The sequence below is a fragment of the Pseudophryne corroboree genome, chromosome 4 (assembly GCF_028390025.1).
Source record: "Pseudophryne corroboree isolate aPseCor3 chromosome 4, aPseCor3.hap2, whole genome shotgun sequence".
NCBI classification, from domain to species: Eukaryota; Metazoa; Chordata; class Amphibia; order Anura; family Myobatrachidae; genus Pseudophryne; species Pseudophryne corroboree.
In genome coordinates this window covers 402,301,330-402,325,131 of record NC_086447.1, presented here as the reverse complement: position 1 = coordinate 402,325,131, position 23,802 = coordinate 402,301,330, and the positions used below count along the sequence as shown (strand labels likewise).

General features: G+C 44.7%; 1 pseudogene; it reads right to left on the bottom strand.

Annotated features, from left to right (window-relative positions):
• Positions 1–7,505: 7,505 nt before the first annotated feature.
• On the bottom strand, positions 7,506–7,624 carry LOC134913739 (5S ribosomal RNA; annotated as a pseudogene).
• Between the last annotated feature and the right edge of the window lie 16,178 nt (positions 7,625–23,802).

The following is a 23,802-nucleotide window of genomic DNA, read 5'->3' as shown; positions in this document are numbered from 1 at the left end:
ATATTTGTGTACTATTACTATCTGACACTGAAGATTAGAATGTTGATGATGTTTGCGTAACTCAGCCACCAGTAGCTGCAGTCTTGCCTGTTATAAAATGAAAGCCATCATGATGCCTAGGCATAAGACCATAAAAGCCACCTCTTGGGTGTGGAATTATTTTTACCCAAAACCTGATAATGTTTGTGAAGGCATCTGCTCCATTTGTAAAGCCAAAGTTAGTAGAGGTAGGGACATTAGTCACCTAGGCAGCTCCTCCATATTACGTCATTTGCGGTGAGTTCAACCTCCTCATTAGTGACAGGAGGTAGTCCTTCCAAAAAATCGTTTTTTTCTCTCCAAACAAATCAAGCACTTCAGTCACAAAAGTGTCAGCCCCTGATGCTGAAGTGCTTGGTTTGTTAAACTGTGCATGTTCTTTAAAATATCCAACATAAGTGTGGATAGGAGGGCCCAAGGACAATTCTATCTTGCACCACTTTTCTTTTTAAAATGGGCTGTAATTTTGGGGGGCATTGGGGATGGTCTTTTTTGCATAGTTATTTTTATATGTAGCTCTGTTTTCATTATGGACTGTATTTTTGGGGTGCATTGGTGATTGTCTTACACTTTTACAGTCGAATATGGACCACACATTTGCCAATGCCTACCACAACCAATCAGTCAATCAATCTTTTTATATTCTTCTTTTATTGTCTTTTTGCTGCGAGGCATCACAGAGAAAAGTTCTTTCTCATCAGTGTTTTCACTAGTGGACCATACATTTGCCAATGACTGCCACAATTGACCAAGCACTCTTTTTTTTATTCTTCTATTATTGTTGACATAAAAAATATAAGCATGGTGATCCACCACTGTGAGTTGTCATTTGTGAAAAAAGTAAAAAACAATTGCTCTCTTTAATTGTACAACTTGTGTATGATGAGTTCATCAATATGGATAAGGTGGACTATACAGTTGCCTAACATAATAAATTAATTAATCAATCTTTATTTAATTCTTCTTTTATTGTCTGTTTTCCACTAGGCCTCACCTCACTGTCACTTAGCTTACTCAGCCATCTAGCTCAGTGCAGTCTTTAGGACTAAACTGGATGAAAACATTATTGTGAGCTGTGGGGTGGTTAAAATTCAGCAGAAATGACTGGAAATGAATGATATTGAGTCTACTAATTCCCTAGGGACTTATGTGATTTTAGATTTTTTTTAGTTTATGAAACATATGCAAAACCAAATGCAGCCGAACTCCAAAACCGAATCCAAAACCAGAACAGGATGGCGAATTAAAACTAAAACCTAACCCAAATCCAGCAAAAAGTATAAGGCACACATCTCTAATCTCAAGGATTGGGCCATTTTGGGAGGGATGTTTTCAATACAGCTGAAGGAGGACAGAGGAGAGCAGCAGAACAGGGGTTATGGAGGCGGGCAGGCAGCAGCATCAGCATCCCGGGCCCTCCCGACAGCAGCATATGTATGTATGCATACACGTACGTACCCTCACAGCTCACCCAGAGTTTTGCCCCCTGTAGCTGTGCCCCCAGTAGAGTTGTGCCCCCTGTAGTTTTGCCCCCTGTAGCTGTGCCCCTGGGTGTAGTACGGTATGCCGGCGCTCAGGCTCCCGGCGACCAGCATACCGGCGCCAGGAGCCCGACCGCTGGCATACCGACAGCGTGGTGAGCACAAAGGAGCCCCTTGCGGGCTCGCTGTGCTCGCCATCGCTGCGGGCATGGTTGCGCTACGAACGCCACTCTATTTTAGAGTTGTCGGTGTGCCGGGTGTCGGGATTCCGGCGCCGGTATACTGTGCGCCGGGATCCCGACATTCGGCATACAGAAGACCACCCGTGCCCCTAGTAGAGTTGTGCCCCCTGTAGTTTTTCTCTTTGTAGCTGTGCCCCCAGTAGGGTTGTGCCACCTGTAGTTTTGCCCCCTGTAGCTGTGCCCCCAGTAGAGTTGTGCCCCCTGTAGTTTTGCCCCCTGTAGCTGTGCCCCCAGTAGAGTTGCATGCCCTGTAGTTTTTCTCACTGTAGCTGTACCCCCAGTAAAGTTGTGCCCCTTGTAGTTTTATCCCCTGTACCTGTGCCCACAGTAGAGTTGTGCCCCCTGTAGTTATTACCCTAGTAGCGCTGCTTACGAAAAAATTAAAATAAAAAATAAAAATACTCACCAGCCCTGCTCCTGCTTCCCAACCGCTGCTGCTGTCTCTGCCGCTGCTCCTAGGATCTATGGGTGCCGCAGAGACACTAGAGGTCAATTAGGACCTCTAGCATTTGCGGATGCTCCCACAATGCTGTGCAGTGCGCAATAATGTCGGGCGCACCGCACAGTAGCATCTGGGAGTTTAGCTGGGAGGGTCATGCGGCGCAGCACCCTTCAGGATGCGGCACCCCGGGCAAGAATCCTGCTTGCCCACGGCAAGAGCCACTCCTGGTATTACTGGATGTGTTCGTCCTCTTGAAACTATCTCTGCACCAGTGCTTGCATGGGGTGCTTGCAGCTTGGATTTGGATAACAAGGGATCCCTCCCGAACAGTTGGCATGATTCAAGAAAAGCAAAAATAAAAGCAAGCAACTGTGCCCCTTGGCAAAACCATGCTGTACTGTATATGGGCAGAGATTTAGGTTTGGATGGGGTGTGTCCAAAATGAAATTTAAATTACAGTGTAAAAATAAAGCTATCACTTGTGGGCTACATGCAAAAACAGACAGTATTAACCTTGCACAGAAAAAATACACATGTATTTGCTACCTTTGAATTGCAGCATGGTTTCTTCCATATACAAAGTTACTTGCTTTTTTGTTTTACTTCCATATTAGAATCAGGCCCAGTGTGCAGTGAACAACTAACCCTAACAAGACTCTCTCTCTAGCAAAGCACAGATCGAGCAGCAGCTATAGTTAAGAGTTCAAACCAGCTATTTTATTGCAAAAACAAACAAGCACTATGGGGTGCACTGTTGAAAGTAGAATAGGTCCTTCTCAGTGGCTTGGGTGCACATGACAGCAGAGATAGAAGGCCTACTGTAGGTCATACTTGCCGACTTTTTGGCTGCTCTCTCCGGGAGAGAGCAGCCAGGTCGGCTCAGAAGGGGGGTGGGCTCCGACGAGCAGTGCAGAGGAGGGCGGGCCAGAGGCGTGGTGGGGGCGTGATGTATGCGGAACGGGGGCGTGGTGGTGGGACGCGTCATGTAAGCCATGCCCCCCGCTGTGTAATGCCGCTATTACCGGTATTGTCCAGCAGGGGGCGTGGCTATGATGATGCGATTCAACAAGAATTGCGTCATCGCCTGACATCGCTTTACTCTCTAAGTGGGCGGCTGGGCAGGGGGGACCCCCAAAATCGGGAGACTTGCCTGCTCTTCCAGGGGGCCGGGAAGGTCACCCAATTTTTGGGAGCCTCCCGGCCATTCCGGGAGAGTAGGCAAGTATGCTGTATGTGCAGTCTGCATGCAGGTCCTTCCTCTCTATGCAGCACAGTTAAAAGTAGATTTTGGCACTGAAAATGTGAAAATGTGAATTTACAACTGCACAAGCAATTTACTACTGCACAAGCACAAATCTCTGGGAGTATGGCACTGGCAGCTGCACCATTTTCCTTTTGATTTGTGCAGCACGGATGTGGACACCGTATGGGGAATATACTAAATGGGTGCAATTAGTGTGGTGTGGACCCTGCACTATTATACTGTATATATGACAGTGCAAGGCAGCTACCAAAATCAGCAGGGTCATGGAGAGCTGAATCCTAGTGGGGCACAGGTGAGATCATAGGATATATGGTTGATGATCTTAATGGTAAGTGTGAATAAAAAGAAGGCAGTATTCGGTGAGAGAAGGAGCTCCCAAAATAACTCCGGAGGGAATATGCAAATAATACATTATCCCTGGTGCTGTCTAGAACCCTAATAAATGGCAAATATTGAACAAAGTTTGGAACATCACGCAGTGAGCTTATTATTGATTTAAAATTCTTACTTTGTTTTTATGATTTATGTTATATATATTATTTTATGATTCAGTTGCTATTTTTAATATTATTGAACTCCGATGTTTTTAAAAAGCATCACTTTTATGTACCCCATCTTCTCATTTTATATAATCAGCTATATAAGGGAACGCTCCTTCCACAGTCTTTGTCAGAGGCTCTCATAGTACTTTTGCCCAAGCTGGGAAAAGACCTAAGATTCCCTGACTCCTTTTGCCCTTTACCCCTGCTCCTCATGGATATTAAAATTCTGGCAAAGCTGCTGGCCACCAGACTCAATCAGGTGATCACGTATATAGTCCATCCATAACAGACAGGATTCATACCTGGCAAATCGACCTCTATTAACCTTAAGCAAATATTTACCCACTTTCAGGTCTCACATGGGCAGGAGATGTTCTTGATGGTTTCCTCCCTAGATGCCACTAAGGCTTGTGATTCTGTCGAGTGGCCCTTCCTGTGGGAGACTATTAGATGTTTTGGTTGCTAGGGTGTCCATTAACGGATTTATTTCCTCCAGTTTCCCTTTCTCACGTGGTATGAGGTAGGGTTGCAAATTGTTGCCTGGTTTATTTGCCCTGGCAATAGAGCCTTTATCTTGTCAGATACAGGCTCACTGTGGCATTTGACGTTTTGAGGTGGGACCTAGAACAGATAAGATGGTGTTCCATGCCAATGACATGATGCTCTTCATTTCTGAATACCAAAGTTCCATGACTCTTCTCTAGTTCTGATTATTCAGTTATAACAGATAAATGGGCACTATAAGCTGGGACAAATCCAATATTTTTCCTCTCAGGGGCCCCTGTCCCACTAAACCCATTGTCCCTCTTCCAATACAATGGGTGGAATAATTTGAAAACTCAGGGGAGGGTGTGGAATAAACTCCCCCTCTCCTTAATGGGATGTGGAAACGTTGTTAAGAAGGTCATAAAACTCAAACGGTTATATATCTTCCATAAGTGTCTAGTTCCCTTCCCCATTAAATTTTTTAATAAAATAGACAGCCTAATTTCCTCCCTGGTCTGTGTGGATCACTGTGCCTATGTTCAGCTTAATGTGCTAACATGATCACATGCACAAGTTGGGCTTGTACTCCCACATTTTAAATTATAGTATTATGCATCCCAACTGGCTCAATTGTGGAGCTGACTCAGGGATACTGACTCCCAGGAGCTCTATGTTCTCATGGTGGCTCAGATGGGTCTGAGGCATACCCCTTTGAAGGCATTGCTTAGCAGTAAGGAGGTTGGAGCTAGTATTTTCCTAATAGCTCAGGCCACGCAGATATGGGAGTTTGCTATGAAGCTACTGTGGGGGATGGTCTGGTCTCAACAATTCCTCTGTGGCACTCTTAATTGCTATCTGAGCTTTCAGTGATGCATACAAAGGTAGTCTGGGGTAGGTGGGGAGTGGTCTCTCTCTCTGTGAGCTATATGCCTTAGGAAGATAAAATGGTTACTATATGGGACAAATCATCACAAAAATGGCTTATGTGTCCACTACCTCAACTTTATCTGCTGCACAGAGTGTACCACACTCCAGTGCTCTTGTGTAGGTTTGGGGGTCGGTACAGTTCCCAGTTTCTTAAATTCAGGGCTGATTTGGGCACATTCTAGCACCTCTGGGAATGTACCCAAGTTGCTAGTTTCTGGGATATAATAATTTGTGCAGGAGACAGAGGTCTCCAGGGAATACATACTATTTATCAGCGGCCGGGTTGCTGGCTGTCAAGATACTGACAGTGGCATCCCGCACGCCAGTATGCCGTCAGCGAGGCAAGCGCTAGAAATCCCCTTGCAGGCTCGCTTCGCTCGCCACGCTGAGGGCATGGTGGCTCGCTGCGCTTGTCATAGGTTATAGTCTCCCTCTATGTGAGGCAGACCCTGTGCGGTCACTGGTTTCTGCACCAGTTTCTTAACAGCCCCTGGAGCACTGCTCTATTCTTATTATATGTACCTCTCTGTTGGTGGATTTTGCTTCCTTACTTTAATCACTTAAATTCAGTCTGAGCATTATGTTTCTGAATTGTATGCATTGCCATGAATAAATGTATTTGTCATCATGCCTTTATGTGCCCCACTATTGTATCAAATATACTTGGGGCCGGATGGAATGAAGTCCGAGTTGGCTGGAGGTGTGGGTTCCCAGACGAACTTGGATGTTTTTTTTATAAAGAGGCAATTACATACAAGGCATGGATTTGCCATGTACATGCTTGTTGCTTTAAAAAAAGTCTGAGTTTGGCTGGGAACCCGCACCTCTGGTCAACTAGGACTTCATTACATCTGGACCCTGGTGTAATTCTGCACCTTTTTTCTGCTTTTGCACTAATGTTACCCTAGTCCTGTATTTGGGTACCTTTTTTTCCTTTGACTGTTGTATATCTTTTCAATAAAAATTACAGAATGTATTACTATTTTTAGTAACAGTTTCTTATATAGCGCTTCAAATTCCATTTCACTTTACAATTGGAAACAGCAGTGATAAAACAAAACTGGGAAATAACAGACAGTCATAAAGGTAGGAAGGCCCTGCTTGCAAGCTTACAATGTATAGGGAAGTAGGAATTGTAACACAAGAGTGGTATTCAGACTCGATTGTACGCTGCATTTTTTTGCAGCCATGTGACCGTATCTGTACTGCGCATGCGTGTGACCTGCAATGCGCAGGCGTGTTGGCCACCGGCGACGGCCGTCGTTGGGCAGCGACAAATCGAACGAAGAAAGTGATTGCATCGGCGATCACAAGAAGATTAACAGGCAGAAGGCGTTCGTGGACGACAACTCGCCGTTTCCTGGGAGTGTCCAGAAAAACGCAGGCGTGCCTGCCCATTTCCAGGGAGGGTTCCTGACATCAGCAACATCCCGGATCATCGCAGTGGCTGAGTAAGTCCTGGGTTGAAAAAAAAAAAAGAAGTTTTTTGATCCTGCACCGACCTAGATTCAAGGTACGTATAAATATGAATGCCACAAAAATGGACAATAATGCTGAAATGTCGCAATAGTATCTGTCCGTGTGGCGGTGCGCCCAGAGTCAAAAAAAAGGGGGGAAAATGTATATATGTAGAGGCAAAAGTATGACTCTTGTTTGGGCGCACTCTTGTGTTGACTATCTATTAGTTGATAAGTCAAATATTTGAGGAAAAATTCCAGTACAATATTTATTTCTGCTCTTTAAAGTCCATAGGGGTTAAACATGACAGGTTGGAGATGGGGTAGGTGTAGATAGGTTAGCTGGAGACAAAGGTCTACCAAATAAATGTTCAGATCTTAATTATACCTGGATAATTGCATGTCGGAAGTTAGCTACGTGTTAAGTTACTTCCCTCTGCCCAAGATCTGTACAAACTGTGTTTGTATTAATGCAGCCCTGATTAGGTTACACTCGTGAAGTGGGAGATCCCATACACTTGATAACACTTCTAAGCAATGACCTACATAATGATTTGAAAGAGATAAGGAAATAAGGTATGAGTGGTGATACTGCTGTTGGTATTTCTTCTACAGGAAGGGGAATTTCCTACTTCACTGGGTATTCCCTAGTGGTCGCCCATCTAGGTACTGACCCAGCCCACCTGCGTTTAGCTTCCAAGATCGGACGAGATTGGGCGTGAACGTAGGGGTATGGTCGTAGGAAAGTTCAAACCTATAGCACCAATGAGAGTGCACCGAAATGGAGGGATAAAATCCTCCTCTAAAAAAAAAAAAAAAAAATGCCAGAAATACGTATTTAAAAGAGAAAACAATAATAAATGATAGGTACCAGAAAAGTAAACAGGTGTGAATCTGCTGTCAACGTTAGACCGAGGAAGCGTATCTCCTGCGGGGACACGCTCCTCTGAATCGTGGATGAGAGTTCACAGAAGAAAGATCAGTTAGAAAGGATATATATGTGATTCTAAGAAGGGAAGAGGAAAAAAGCACAATAGAAAGTTATGTACACGTTAACTGTAGGTACCCTAGGGGTTACCTCAGATATCTGATTTGTGTAAAATCCTAAAAGATAGAACAAGATGGCTAGTGTTTGAAAACAAATATCCACCAAAGATGGAAAAGGTGGAAGAATAAAAAATAATGCACAAAATATATGTGAAAACAAATACCTTATGTATAGTGTGAGGGAAAAGTATATAGGTCTATGGTTATTGGTGCACTTTAGAATCTATGCAGCAATAAACAGTTTAACGGATAAACTTATGTCGTGCATCAGAACCTCAGATTGCAAAAGTAATATGAGCAACGTGTCCCATATAGGGACAGATCTTAATTAGTGGCACAGGGCTATGCCTAGGGCAAAAAGGGAAGAGATACCCCTAAACACTTCTCTCAATGGTGAGAGAGCTTAGTGAGGGCATGCGATACACAATTAGAAATTACCAGGGGTACATGCAAAAATCACACCACATTTATCCTGTTTGTGTTTGGATGTGAGAGATGAGTGTGACACATTAGATTGGAGCTGGAAACAACAGCAATATAGCTCAGAGCAATAAATACACTATAAACAAAGTGCTTGATCTTAGTAATAGAAATGATACAACAATGTTCAACATCACCACTCCAAAGGTTAGACAGGTCGGGTGCTTGTAGGAATGCAGAAATCACACCACACCTATCCTGTTTCTGCTTGGATGTGAGAGATGAATGTAGCACATTATATTAGAGCTGGAAACACCAGCAATAAAGTTTAGAGCAAATTCTCCACTATAACAAAAAAGCTTAATCTTAGCAATAAGAATGATACAACAATGTTCAACATCACCACTCCAAGTGTCAGACAGGTCGGGTGCTTGTAGGAATGCAGGAAAACGCGTTTCACCCGATCTCGGGCTTGTTCACTTCCATCCTGAACAGCTCCTCAAATATTTGACTTATCAACTAATAGATAGTCAACACAAGAGTGCGCCCAAACAAGAGTCATACTTTTGCCTCTACATATATACATAAGTCCTGGGTTGTGCAGAAACTGGACAAACTTTTGTTTGTGCAGCTCTCTGCACAGCTGATCACACACCTGCACAGCGTTTACCCCCTTCCCTGTAAACGGCGATTACCTGGTCGCAGCAGTGCAAAAAATAGCCTGCGTTTGACCAGGTCTGAATTAGGCTCAAGGTTGGATGTTATTCATTGCATAATGGTCCACCAGATTGCAAATGTTCTTTGTGGGCTGTATGATATAGTTACACAGCAATGTTGGCCTCGGGTCAGGAGGATATGATAGTGAAGAAAGAGAAAATGTGAGGATATATGTGGACTGTACAGTGGGGAAGCAATTAGTTAGGGAAGTTTATAAAGGTTATGTGGATGGTTCCATAATTTGATAAGCTTGACTAGAGGCAAGGGTGTAGCTACCATAGATGCAGGCAGTTCAGCTGCTATGGGGCCCAGAGCTGAGAGGGGCCCACCTTCCCTGTCAAAGTTACATGTGTTATATACATTTATCACCATTGGGTGATAAGTAGGGGTCCTTTCAAACTTTTTCCTTGGGGCCTGCAATATATCTAGGTATGCCTCTGGAACTGCTTATTGTAGTGTGGTATAAAATGAACTGGAGAGCATTTTAATGTAATACAATATGAACCGGGGCACTGTAATGAAGCACAATATGAATAGGGAGCACCATATGTCATAATGTGAATTGAGGGTACTGTGCAGTATATGTGTACTAGCAGCTCTGAAATGTGACATATGGGGAACTTAAGCACTATTGCGATTCATAAAATAAACTAGGGCACTACTATGGGGCATTACATTAAATAAGGCTCTACTATGGTTCAGAAAATGAACTAGGGCACTATTATAGGGCATAAAATTAACAACTGCTGCAGAAAACTGTTTCTATAGAAGCATTGGGACGGGGGCCCCTTCAAAATGTTGCTATGGGGCCTACAAAGTTCTGGCTATGCCCCTGACTAGAGGAGAGTCTTATTGTGCATTCCACAGAGTGGGTGCACACCAAAGAAAGTCCTGTAATCATGAAGGGGAGCAAACAATAAGTGTGGATGAGAGACGTAGATTTTGTGAAGAGTAAAGAGGTCAGGTTGGGAGATATTTTGAGATAAGTGAACAGATGCATGTTGGTGTAGTTTGGTTAATGGCCTTGTGTGTGAGTAAAAGTATTTTAAATTGAATACGGTAGAGATGAGCGGGTTCGGTTTCTCTGAATCCGAACCCGCCAGAACTTCATGTTTTTTTTCACGGGTCCGAGCGACTCGGATCTTCCCGCCTTGCTCGGTTAACCCGAGCGCGCCCGAACGTCATCATGACGCTGTCGGATTCTCGCGAGGCTCGGATTCTATCGCGAGACTCGGATTCTATATAAGGAGCCGCGCGTCGCCGCCATTTTCACACGTGCATTGAGATTGATAGGGAGAGGACGTGGCTGGCGTCCTCTCCATTTAGATTATAAGAGACTGAGAGAGATTTACTGGAGCTGACTAGGAGGAGTACTGTTACTGTAGAAGTGTAGAGACTGAGTGGAGAGAGTTTACTAGTGAGGACAGTGCAGTTTACTTTATAATCCGTTCTCTGCCTGAAAAAAGCGATACACAGCACACAGTGACTCAGTCACATACCATATCTGTGTGCACTGCTCAGGCTCAGGCCAGTGTGCTGCATCATCTATTATCTATATATAATATTATATATATCTGTCTGACTGCTCAGCTCACACAGCTTATAATTGTGGGGGAGACTGGGGAGCACTACTGCAGTGCCAGTTATAGGTTATAGCAGGAGCCAGGAGTACATAATATATTATATAGTGAGTGACCACCAGACACACAGTGCAGTTTATTTAATATATCCGTTCTCTGCCTGAAAAAAGCGATACACACAGTGACTCAGTCAGTCACATACCATATCTGTGTGCACTGCTCAGGCCAGTGTGCTGCATCATCTATTATCTATATATAATATTATATATATCTGTCTGACTGCTCAGCTCACACAGCTTATAATTGTGGGGGAGACTGGGGAGCACTACTGCAGTGCCAGTTATAGGTTATAGCAGGAGCCAGGAGTACATAATATATTATATAGTGAGTGACCACCAGACACACAGTGCAGTTTATTTAATATATCCGTTCTCTGCCTGAAAAAAGCGATACACACAGTGACTCAGTCAGTCACATACCATATCTGTGTGCACTGCTCAGGCTCAGGCCAGTGTGCTGCATCATCTATTATCTATATATAATATTATATATATCTGTCTGACTGCTCAGCTCACACAGCTTATAATTGTGGGGGAGACTGGGGAGCACTACTGCAGTGCCTGTTATAGGTTATAGCAGGAGCCAGGAGTACATAATATATTATATAGTGAGTGACCACCAGACACACAGTGCAGTTTATTTAATATATCCGTTCTCTGCCTGAAAAAAGCGATACACACAGTGACTCAGTCAGTCACATACCATATCTGTGTGCACTGCTCAGGCTCAGGCCAGTGTGCTGCATCATCTATTATCTATATATAATATTATATATATCTGTCTGACTGCTCAGCTCACACAGCTTATAATTGTGGGGGAGACTGGGGAGCACTACTGCAGTGCCAGTTATAGGTTATAGCAGGAGCCAGGAGTACATAATATATTATATAGTGAGTGACCACCAGACACACAGTGCAGTTTATTTAATATATCCGTTCTCTGCCTGAAAAAAGCGATACACACAGTGACTCAGTCAGTCACATACCATATCTGTGTGCACTGCTCAGGCTCAGGCCAGTGTGCTGCATCATCTATATATATTATATATCTGTCTGACTGCTCAGCTCACACAGCTTATAATTGTGGGGGAGACTGGGGAGCACTACTGCAGTGCCAGTTATAGGTTATAGCAGGAGCCAGGAGTACATATTATATTAAAATTAAACAGTGCACACTTTTGCTGCAGGAGTGCCACTGCCAGTGTGACTGACCAGTGACCTGACCACACTGACCACCAGTATAGTTAGTAGTATACTTATATTGTGATTGCCTGAAAAAGTTAAACACTCGTCGTGTGACTTCACTTGTGTGTTTTTTTTTTTTTTATTCTATAAAAATAAAACTCATTCTGCTGACAGACAGTGTCCAGCAGGTCCGTCATTATATAATATATAATATATACCTGTCCGGCTGCAGTAGTGATATATATATATTTTTTATATCATTTATCATCCAGTCGCAGCAGACACAGTACGGTAGTTCACGGCTGTGGCTACCTCTGTGTCTCTGCACTCGGCAGGCAGTCCGTCCATAATTGTAATACCACCTAACCGTGGATTTTTTTCATTCTTCTTTATACATGCATAGTTACATAGACATCTTCTCTTTATCAACCAGTCTATATTAGCTGCAGACACAGTACAGTACGGTAGTTCACGGCTGTGGCTACCTCTGTGTCTGCACTCGGCAGGCAGTCCGTCCATAATTGTATACCACCTAACCGTGGTTTTTTTTCATTCTTCTTTATACATACATAGTTACATAGACATCTTCTCTTTATCAACCAGTCTATATTAGCTGCAGACACAGTACAGTACGGTAGTTCACGGCTGTGGCTACCTCTGTGTCTGCACTCGGCAGGCAGTCCGTCCATAATTGTATACCACCTAACCGTGGTTTTTTTTCATTCTTCTTTATACATACATAGTTACATAGACATCTTCTCTTTATCAACCAGTCTATATTAGCTGCAGACACAGTACAGTACGGTAGTTCACGGCTGTGGCTACCTCTGTGTCTGCACTCGGCAGGCAGTCCGTCCATAATTGTATACCACCTAACCGTGGATTTTTTTCAGTCTTCTTTATACATACATAGTTACATAGACATCTTCTCTTTATCAACCAGTCTATATTAGCTGCAGACACAGTACAGTACGGTAGTTCACGGCTGTGGCTACCTCTGTGTCTGCAGTCGGCAGGCAGTCCATAATTGTATACTAGTATCCATCTCCATTGTTTACCTGAGGTGCCTTTTAGTTGTGCCTATTAAAATATGGAGAACAAAAATGTTGAGGTTCCAAAATTAGGGAAAGATCAAGATCCACTTCCACCTCGTGCTGAAGCTGCTGCCACTAGTCATGGCCGAGACGATGAAATGCCAGCAACGTCGTCTGCCAAGGCCGATGCCCAATGTCATAGTACAGAGCATGTCAAATCCAAAACACCAAATATCAGAAAAAAAAGGACTCCAAAACCTAAAATAAAATTGTCGGAGGAGAAGCGTAAACTTGCCAATATGCCATTTACCACACGGAGTGGCAAGGAACGGCTGAGGCCCTGGCCTATGTTCATGGCTAGTGGTTCAGCTTCACATGAGGATGGAAGCACTCAGCCTCTCGCTAGAAAAATGAAAAGACTCAAGCTGGCAAAAGCAGCACAGCAAAGAACTGTGCATTCTTCGAAATCCCAAATCCACAAGGAGAGTCCAATTGTGTCGGTTGCGATGCCTGACCTTCCCAACACTGGACGTGAAGAGCATGCGCCTTCCACCATTTGCACGCCCCCTGCAAGTGCTGGAAGGAGCACCCGCAGTCCAGTTCCTGATAGTCAGATTGAAGATGTCAGTGTTGAAGTACACCAGGATGAGGAGGATATGGGTGTTGCTGGCGCTTGGGAGGAAATTGACCAGGAGGATTCTGATGGTGAGGTGGTTTGTTTAAGTCAGGCACCCGGGGAGACACCTGTTGTCCGTGGGAGGAATATGGCCGTTGACATGCCAGGTGAAAATACCAAAAAAATCAGCTCTTCGGTGTGGAGGTATTTCACCAGAAATGCGGACAACAGGTGTCAAGCCGTGTGTTCCCTTTGTCAAGCTGTAATAAGTAGGGGTAAGGACGTTAACCACCTCGGAACATCCTCCCTTATACGTCACCTGCAGCGCATTCATAATAAGTCAGTGACAAGTTCAAAAACTTTGGGTGACAGCGGAAGCAGTCCACTGACCAGTAAATCCCTTCCTCTTGTAACCAAGCTCACGCAAACCACACCACCAACTCCCTCAGTGTCAATTTCCTCCTTCCCCAGGAATGCCAATAGTCCTGCAGGCCATGTCACTGGCAATTCTGACGAGTCCTCTCCTGCCTGGGATTCCTCCGATGCATCCTTGCGTGTAACGCCTACTGCTGCTGGCGCTGCTGTTGTTGCCGCTGGGAGTCGATGGTCATCCCAGAGGGGAAGTCGTAAGCCCACTTGTACTACTTCCAGTAAGCAATTGACTGTTCAACAGTCCTTTGCGAGGAAGATGAAATATCACAGCAGTCATCCTACTGCAAAGCGGATAACTGAGGCCTTGGCATCCTGGGTGGTGAGAAACGTGGTTCCGGTATCCATCATTACTGCAGAGCCAACTAGAGACTTGTTGGAGGTACTGTGTCCCCGGTACCAAATACCATCTAGGTTCCATTTCTCTAGGCAGGCGATACCGAAAATGTACACAGACCTCAGAAAAAGAGTCACCAGTGTCCTAAAAAATGCAGCTGTACCCAATGTCCACTTAACCACGGACATGTGGACAAGTGGAGCAGGGCAGGGTCAGGACTATATGACTGTGACAGCCCACTGGGTAGATGTATGGACTCCCGCCGCAAGAACAGCAGCGGCGGCACCAGTAGCAGCATCTCGCAAACGCCAACTCTTTCCTAGGCAGGCTACGCTTTGTATCACCGGTTTCCAGAATACGCACACAGCTGAAAACCTCTTACGGCAACTGAGGAAGATCATCGCGGAATGGCTTACCCCAATTGGACTCTCCTGTGGATTTGTGGCATCGGACAACGCCAGCAATATTGTGTGTGCATTAAATATGGGCAAATTCCAGCACGTCCCATGTTTTGCACATACCTTGAATTTGGTGGTGCAGAATTTTTTAAAAAACGACAGGGGCGTGCAAGAGATGCTGTCGGTGGCCAGAAGAATTGCGGGACACTTTCGGCGTACAGGCACCACGTACAGAAGACTGGAGCACCACCAAAAACTACTGAACCTGCCCTGCCATCATCTGAAGCAAGAAGTGGTAACGAGGTGGAATTCAACCCTCTATATGCTTCAGAGGTTGGAGGAGCAGCAAAAGGCCATTCAAGCCTATACAATTGAGCACGATATAGGAGGTGGAATGCACCTGTCTCAAGTGCAGTGGAGAATGATTTCAACGTTGTGCAAGGTTCTGATGCCCTTTGAACTTGCCACACGTGAAGTCAGTTCAGACACTGCCAGCCTGAGTCAGGTCATTCCCCTCATCAGGCTTTTGCAGAAGAAGCTGGAGGCATTGAAGAAGGAGCTAAAAGGGAGCGATTCCGCTAGGCATGTGGGACTTGTGGATGCAGCCCTTAATTCGCTTAACAAGGATTCACGGGTGGTCAATCTGTTGAAATCAGAGCACTACATTTTGGCCACCGTGCTCGATCCTAGATTTAAAGCCTACCTTGGATCTCTCTTTCCGGCAGACACAAGTCTGCTGGGGTTGAAAGACCTGCTGGTGACAAAATTGTCAAGTCAAGCGGAACGCGACCTGTCAACATCTCCTCCTTCACATTCTCCCGCAACTGGGGGTGCGAGGAAAAGGCTCAGAATTCCGAGCCCACCCGCTGGCGGTGATGCAGGGCAGTCTGGAGCGACTGCTGATGCTGACATCTGGTCCGGACTGAAGGACCTGACAACGATTACGGACATGTCGTCTACTGTCACTGCATATGATTCTCTCAACATTGATAGAATGGTGGAGGATTATATGAGTGACCGCATCCAAGTAGGCACGTCACACAGTCCGTACTTATACTGGCAGGAAAAAGAGGCAATTTGGAGGCCCTTGCACAAACTGGCTTTATTCTACCTAAGTTGCCCTCCCACAAGTGTGTACTCCGAAAGAGTGTTTAGTGCCGCCGCTCACCTTGTCAGCAATCGGCGTACGAGGTTACATCCAGAAAATGTGGAGAAGATGATGTTCATTAAAATGAATTATAATCAATTCCTCCGCGGAGACATTGACCAGCAGCAATTGCCTCCACAAAGTACACAGGGAGCTGAGATGGTGGATTCCAGTGGGGACGAATTGATAATCTGTGAGGAGGGGGATGTACACGGTAATATATCGGAGGGTGAAGATGAGGTGGACATCTTGCCTCTGTAGAGCCAGTTTGTGCAAGGAGAGATTAATTGCTTCTTTTTTGGGGGGGGTCCAAACCAACCCGTCATATCAGTCACAGTCGTGTGGCAGACCCTGTCACTGAAATGATGGGTTAGTTAAAGTGTGCATGTCCTGCTTTGTTTATACAACATAAGGGTGGGTGGGAGGGCCCAAGGACAATTCCATCTTGCACCTCTTTTTTCTTTTCTTTTTCTTTGCATCATGTGCTGATTGGGGAGGGTTTTTTGGAAGGGACATCCTGCGTGACACTGCAGTGCCACTCCTAGATGGGCCCGGTGTTTGTGTCGGCCACTAGGGTCGCTAATCTTACTCACACAGTCAGCTACCTCATTGCGCCTCTTTTTTTCTTTGCGTCATGTGCTGTTTTGGGAGGGTTTTTTGGAAGGGACATCCTGCGTGACACTGCAGTGCCACTCCTAGATGGGCCCGGTGTTTGTGTCGGCCACTAGGGTCGCTAATCTTACTCACACAGCTACCTCATTGCGCCTCTTTTTTTCTTTGCGTCATGTGCTGTTTGGGGAGGGTTTTTTGGAAGGGCCATCCTGCGTGACACTGCAGTGCCACTCCTAGATGGGCCCGGTGTTTGTGTCGGCCACTAGGGTCGCTAATCTTACTCACACAGCTACCTCATTGCGCCTCTTTTTTTCTTTGCGTCATGTGCTGTTTGGGGAGGGTTTTTTGGAAGGGACATCCTGCGTGACACTGCAGTGCCACTCCTAGATGGGCCCGGTGTTTGTGTCGGCCACTAGGGTCGCTTATCTTACTCACACAGCGACCTCGGTGCAAATTTTAGGACTAAAAATAATATTGTGAGGTGTGAGGTATTCAGAATAGACTGAAAATGAGTGTAAATTATGGTTTTTGAGGTTAATAATACTTTGGGATCAAAATGACCCCCAAATTCTATGATTTAAGCTGTTTTTTAGTGTTTTTTGAAAAAAACACCCGAATCCAAAACACACCCGAATCCGACAAAAAAAATTCGGTGAGGTTTTGCCAAAACGCGTTCGAACCCAAAACACGGCCGCGGAACCGAACCCAAAACCAAAACACAAAACCCGAAAAATTTCCGGCGCTCATCTCTAGAATACGGTAGAAAACAGGTAACCAATGAAGGGCATGACACAGTGGATCCTTGACGATAGACATCTAGCAAGGAAGATTAGCCTTGCATTTGCATTCAGAATGACTCTCTTTAGAAAGAGTATCTTTTGGTTAGACTAGTAAGAAGCCTATTGCAATAATCAATGCGGGAGATAAAGAGTGCTTGGATTACAATTTTCGCAGCGGCTTGTGTAAGATATGGTTGTATTTGGAATATTTTTTTGATGCATGTAACATTATTTTGAGACAGATCTAATATGGTAAACAACGGACAGTTCATGACACCTCGGCAGCAAGCTTGTGGGGTCGGATTGATTGTCGAGTTCTCAACAGTGACAGAGACATAAGGTTGGAAACTACTCCTAGTCAGTTAAAATATAAATTATTTCTGTTTTTAAAATATTAAGCTTGAGGTGGCAAGATGACATCCAAGATGAAATGGCAGAAAGGCATTCAGTTACATGGACCAATACAGAGGATGACAATTGTTATGAGGATAGGTAGATTTGAGTAGTATCATCCATGTGAAGATGATACTGAAATCCGAAAGAGCTAGTTAGTTTACCAAGAGATGTGGTATAGATTGAGAAAAGCAGGGGACCTAAGACTAAGCCTTGCGGTACTCCAACTGACAGAGGTAGCAAAGTTGAGGTGGATTCAGAGAATACGTCACTAAAAGAGCAATTATATAGGTTGGATGAGAACCAATAAAGGGCTGTGTCCTGAAGACCTATGGATTGTAGTGTTTGTATGGGAAAAGAATGGTCAACAGTGTCAAATGCAGCAGAGAGATCAAGAAGAACAATAAATGAGTAATGGCTTTTGGACTTAGCAGTGACCAGATGATTCATTACTTTAGTCAGTGCCATCTCTCTGGAGTGTTAGGAATGAAAGCCCGACTGAAGTGGGTCCAGTGAGTTGTGTGGGCGCAGTAAATTGTGTGAGTTGTGTAAGTTAAGAAAATGTGTGAGGTGAGTGTAGACAAGTCAAGTAGCTTGGAGGGGCATGGGAGTTGAGAGATGGGATGGTAATTTGAGACATTGTTGAGTAAGAAATTTGTGTTTTCAGAATGGACGTAATCACTGCATGTTTGAAATGTGAAGGCAAGATTCCAGGAGAAAGAGAGATATTACAGATTTTAGCTAAAGTTGGGATGAGCACAGAAAATTATTTCTAAGGGAATAGAATCAAGAGGAGAGGTAGTAGAGTAGGAGGATGAGAAGAGAGCTGATACTTCATCTTTATTTGTGGGATCAAATGAAGAGTAGGTGTCATAGGATTCAGGTAGGGAATTGCGCAGGTCACTGGCTGGAGAAGAGCATAACATTTCATCTCCAATTGTGTCAGTCTTGTCCTTGAAGTAGGAAACAAGATCTTGTGCACTGATAGTGGCTGGTGGGTTGGGTGAGGGAGGGTTGAAAAGTGATTTAAATATATTAAAATGTTGCTTGTGGTTAGAAGCTTAAGAGGAGATGAGAGTTTGGAAATATATTTGTTGGCAGTGTCCAGGCCATTATGATAGGAGTGGTAGATAGTTTTATACAGTATTTGAGGATGTCACTTGGAGTATGAGATTTACGCCATTTACGTTCAACTTTACATGAGAGCTTTTGTAGTTGTCTTGTTAACTTAGAGTGCCATGGTTAACATCTAGGCCTACGTGATTGTGATGGGTAGCTAAAGCCACTTAATCAAAGGCTATTTGTAGAGTCTGGTTAAGGTGTTATACAGCTGTCTCAGGAGAAGTGAATGCAGAAATTGGTAAGAGCATTTGTTATGGATGAAAGGTCCTGAAAATTAATAGCATTTATATTTCTGCAGGTTTGTGGTGGATTGGAGGACTTCAGTGACATTGAGTTTAAAGTTTTGGAGTAGAGCATGCATGTGATAAGGTTGTGATCTGAGAGAGGAAAAGGAGTGTTAGTGAATTCAGAAACTGAGCACAGTCTAGTGAATACAAGATCAAAGCAGTAGCCCTCCTGATGAGTAGAGGAGCCAATCCATTGGGAGAGGCAGAGAGAGGAGATTAGAGAGGGTAGTTTGGAGGCATGAGCAGCAGATTTCAGACTATCAATCATGATATTGAAATCACCTATGATGATGCTGGATATTTCAGAGGATAGCACGTGAAGAAACCTGGCAAAAAATTATTCTAGAAATTGTTGGATTGTCCAGGTGGGTGATAGATAGCCAATCCTGATTAGAGATGAGCGGGTTCGGTTCCTCGGAATCCGAACCCCCCCGAACTTCAGCCTTTTTACACGGGTCCGAGGCAGACTCGGATCTTCCCGCCTTGCTCGGTTAACCCGAGCGCGCCCGAACGTCATCATCCCGCTGTCGGATTCTCGCGAGGCTCGGATTCTATCGCGAGACTCGGATTCTATATAAGGAGCCGCGCGTCGCCGCCATTTTCACACGTGCATTGAGATTGATAGGGAGAGGACGTGGCTGGCGTCCTCTCCGTTAGAATAGATAGAGACACTTGAGTTGATTTACTACTAACTTAGTAATTTTGGGGAGCATTAGGAGTACTCAGAGTGCAGAGTTTTGCTGATAGTTACTAGTGACCACCACCAGTTTTATTTATTATTTAATATAATCCGTTCTCTGCCTGAAAAAAAACGATACACAGTCACATACCATATCTGTGCTCAGCCTCAGTGTGCTGCATGATAATATCATCTATGTATATCTGACTGTGCTGAGTGCTCACTGCTCACACAGCTGAATTGTGGGGGAGACTGGGGTGCAGTTATAGCAGGAGTACAGTGCACACTTTTGCTGCCAGTGTGACTGACCAGTGACCACCAGTATATTGTCTGCCTGAAAAAGTTAAACACTCCTGTGGTGTTTTTTTTTTTTTATTCTATAAACGCATTCTGCTGACAGTGTCCAGCAGGTCCGTCATTCATTATATTATATAAATATTTACCTGCAGTAGTGTTATATTTTTTTTGTTCATCTCTATCATCTTTATCATCTCTATATTAGCAGACGCAGTCCACGGCTGTGGCTACCTCTGTGTCGTCAGTGCTCGTCCATAATTGTATACCTACCTGTGGTGGGGTTTTTTTTTCTATCTTCTTCATACTAGTAGTTTAGGAGTCTGCTGACAGTGTCCAGCAGGTCCGTCATTATATTATATATACCTGCAGTAGTGATATATATATATTTTTTATATCATTATCATCTCTATACTAGCAGACGCAGTACGGTAGTCCACGGCTGTAGCTACCTCTGTGTCGTCAGTGCTCGTCCATAATTGTATACCTACCTGTGGTGGGGTTTTTTTTTCTATCTTCTTCATACTAGTAGTTTAGGAGTTTGCTGACAGTGTCCAGCAGGTCCGTCATTATATTATATATACCTGCAGTAGTGATATATATATATTTTTTATATCATTATCATCTCTATACTAGCAGACGCAGTACGGTAGTCCACGGCTGTAGCTACCTCTGTGTCGTCAGTGCTTGTCCATAATTGTATACCTACCTGTGGTGGGTTTTTTTTTTCTATCTTCTACATACTAGTAGTTTAGGAGTCTGCTGACAGTGTCCAGCAGGTCCGTCATTATATTATATATACCTGCAGTAGTGATATATATATATATTTTTTATATCATTATCATCTCTATACTAGCAGACGCAGTACGGTAGTCCACAGCTGTAGCGACCTCTGTGTCGTCAGTGCTCGTCCATAATTGTATACCTACCTGTGGTGGGTTTTTTTTTTCTATCTTCTTCATACTAGTAGTTTAGGAGTCTGCTGACAGTGTCCAGCAGGTCCGTCATTATATTATATATACCTGCAGTAGTGATATATATATATATTTTTTATATCATTATCATCTCTATACTAGCAGACGCAGTACGGTAGTCCACGGCTGTAGCTACCTCTGTGTCGTCAGTGCTCGTCCATAATTGTATACCTACCTGTGGTGGGGTTTTTTTTTCTATCTTCTTCATACTAGTAGTTTAGGAGTCTGCTGACAGTGTCCAGCAGGTCCGTCATTATATTATATATACCTGCAGTAGTGATATATATATATTTTTTATATCATTATCATCTCTATACTAGCAGACGCAGTACGGTAGTCCACGGCTGTAGCTACCTCTGTGTCGTCAGTCACTCGTCATCCATAAGTATACTAGTATCCATCCATCTCCATTGTTTACCTGAGGTGCCTTTTAGTTGTGCCTATTAAAATATGGAGAACAAAAATGTTGAGGTTCCAAAAATAGGGAAAGATCAAGATCCACTTCCACCTCGTGCTGAAGCTGCTGCCACTAGTCATGGCCGAGACGATGAAATTCCATCAACGTCGTCTGCCAAGGCCGATGCCCAATGTCATAGTACAGAGCATGTAAAATCCAAAACACAAAATATCATTAAAAAAAGGACTCAAAAATCTAAAATAAAATCGTCGGAGGAGAAGCGTAAACTTGCCAATATGCCATTTACCACACGGAGTGGCAAGGAACGGCTGAGGCCCTGGCCTATGTTCATGGCTAGTGATTCAGCTTCACATGAGGATGGAAGCACTCAGCCTCTCGCTAGAAAAATGAAAAGACTTAAGCTGGCAAAAGCACAGCAAAGAACTGTGCGTTCTTCGAAATCACAAATCCACAAGGAGAGTCCAATTGTGTCGGTTGCGATGCCTGACCTTCCCAACACTGGACGTGAAGAGCATGCGCCTTCCACCATTTGCACGCCCCCTGCAAGTGCTGGAAGGAGCACCCGCAGTCCAGTTCCTGATAGTCAGATTGAAGATGTCAGTGTTGAAGTACACCAGGATGAGGAGGATATGGGTGTTGCTGGCGCTGGGGAGGAAATTGACAAGGAGGATTCTGATGGTGAGGTGGTTTGTTAAAGTCAGGCACCCGGGGAGACACCTGTTGTCCGTGGGAGGAATATGGCCATTGACATGCCTGGTGAAAATACCAAAAAAATCAGCTCTTCGTTGTGGAAGTATTTCAACAGAAATGCGGACAACAGGTGTCAAGCCGTGTGTTGCCTTTGTCAAGCTGTAATAAGTAGGGGTAAGGACGTTAACCACCTCGGAACATCCTCCCTTATACGTCACCTGCAGCGCATTCATAATAAGTCAGTGACAAGTTCAAAAACTTTGGGCGACAGCGGAAGCAGTCCACTGACCAGTAAATCCCTTCCTCTTGTAACCAAGCTCACGCAAACCACCCCACCAACTCCCTCAGTGTCAATTTCCTCCTTCCCCAGGAATGCCAATAGTCCTGCAGGCCATGTCACTGGCAATTCTGACGAGTCCTCTCCTGCCTGGGATTCCTCCGATGCATCCTTGAGTGTAACGCCTACTGCTGCTGGCGCTGCTGTTGTTGCTGCTGGGAGTCGATGGTCATCCCAGAGGGGAAGTCGTAAGACCACTTTTACTACTTCCACCAAGCAATTGACTGTCCAACAGTCCTTTGCGAGGAAGATGAAATATCACAGCAGTCATCCTGCTGCAAAGCGGATAACTGAGGCCTTGGCATCCTGGGCGGTAAGAAACGTGGTTCCGGTATCCATCATTACTGCAGAGCCAACTATAGACTTGTTTGAGGTACTGTGTCCCCGGTACCAAATACCATCTAGGTTCCATTTCTCTAGGCAGGCGATACCGAAAATGGACACAGACCTCAGAAAAAGACTCACCAGTGTCCTAAAAAATGCAGTTGTACCCAATGTCCACTTAACCACGGACATGTGGACAAGTGGAGCAGGGCAGACTCAGGACTATATGACTGTGACAGCCCACTGGGTAGATGTATTGACTCCCGCCGCAAGAACAGCAGCGGCGGCACCAGTAGCAGCATCTCGCAAATGCCAACTCTTTCCTAGGCAGGCTACGCTTTGTATCACCGCTTTCCAGAATACGCACACAGCTGAAAACCTCTTACGGCAACTGAGGAAGATCATCGCAGAATGGCTTACCCCAATTGGACTCTCCTGTGGATTTGTGGCATCGGACAACGCCAGCAATAATGTGTGTGCATTAAATCTGGGCAAATTCCAGCACGTCCCATGTTTTGCACATACCTTGAATTTGGTTGTGCAGAATTATTTAAAAAACGACAGGGGCGTGCAAGAGATGCTGTCGGTGGCCAGAAGAATTGCGGGACACTTTCGGCGTACAGGCGCCACGTACAGAAGACTGGAGCAACACCAAAAACGCCTGAACCTGCCCTGCCATCATCTGAAGCAAGAAGTGGTAACGAGGTGGAATTCAACCCTCTATATGCTTCAGAGGTTGGAGGAGCAGCAAAAGGCCATTCAAGCCTATACAACTGACCACGATATAGGAGGTGGAATGCACCTGTCTCAAGCGCAGTGGAGAATGATTTCAACATTGTGCAAGGTTCTGCAACCTTTTGAACTTGCCACACGTGAAGTCAGTTCAGACACTGCCAGCCTGAGTCAGGTCATTCCCCTCATCAGGCTTTTGCAGAAGAAGCTGGAGACATTGAAGGAGGAGCTAACACTGAGCTATTCCGCTAGGCATGTGGGACTTGTGGATGGAGCCCTTAATTCGCTTAACAAGGATTCACGAGTGGTCAA